Below are 825 nucleotides of genomic sequence, written 5' to 3'. Positions count from 1 at the left end.
TTGAAATTGAAACTTGGCATAATATTGCAGGATGCCCAAGAGTTACCTACTGGAAGCCTCCCTGTTGCTCAAATGAGGCCTCTTCTAAGACAAAACTCAGCATATAAATGCAATAAATTCCCCCAAGGAAAATGACTCCCAGGGATGAGACTCCCTGGCACCAAGGGATTGCTACCAAGTACCAACAATGCAACTGGAGAAAATAAAGGCCTTGACCAAATGGGGGAAAAGGTGGAGACAAATGAGTTTACATGGTTCAGAGACTTCAAAGTAAGTTGGGAGGGAATTCCAGAGGTAACCTTTATGCACATCTCAGCATGATCACATAGACTGTCAAAGTAGATACTATCCCAAATAGTGGGGCTCCTGAGGGCTCTGGAGATATCCAGACACTACAGTCAGGGCAGATAGCTCAGGAGTTTGGTCCCTTGCCAGTGGGCCCTACTTTGGGATTTATGCTCTCCAGTGTGACAGAGTCAGACTCCCTTGTGGTTTCCCTACACATGGCTCCTCTGTCCTTCTGTTTGAACTTATAATTTGTACTGAAGTACAAATTGGTAGGTATACCTCTAAGAGACATAAATCTCTGGGCTGTCCTTGTGCCAGCCTAGCCCTGAGTCTTAAAGGAGTTGTGACACCTCCTCTCCAGTTCATTGGACTGACCCAGGACAAGTAACAAGGAGGAGATGAAGGAGAACCAATATACCAAGGAATCAAGAGTGCCTACAACTGCTAGCAAGAGAGTTCCATGCACTGGCTGTATGGGATTGAAGCATCCCCCTCAAATAAAGGTGGAGTGGGCATCACCATCCCAGAATCCTCAGG

The sequence above is a fragment of the Dasypus novemcinctus genome, unplaced genomic scaffold (genome assembly GCF_030445035.2).
Source record: "Dasypus novemcinctus isolate mDasNov1 unplaced genomic scaffold, mDasNov1.1.hap2 scaffold_206, whole genome shotgun sequence".
NCBI classification, from domain to species: Eukaryota; Metazoa; Chordata; class Mammalia; order Cingulata; family Dasypodidae; genus Dasypus; species Dasypus novemcinctus.
The sequence above is the reverse complement of the archived record's forward strand: the minus strand, read 5'-3'. Positions refer to the sequence as shown.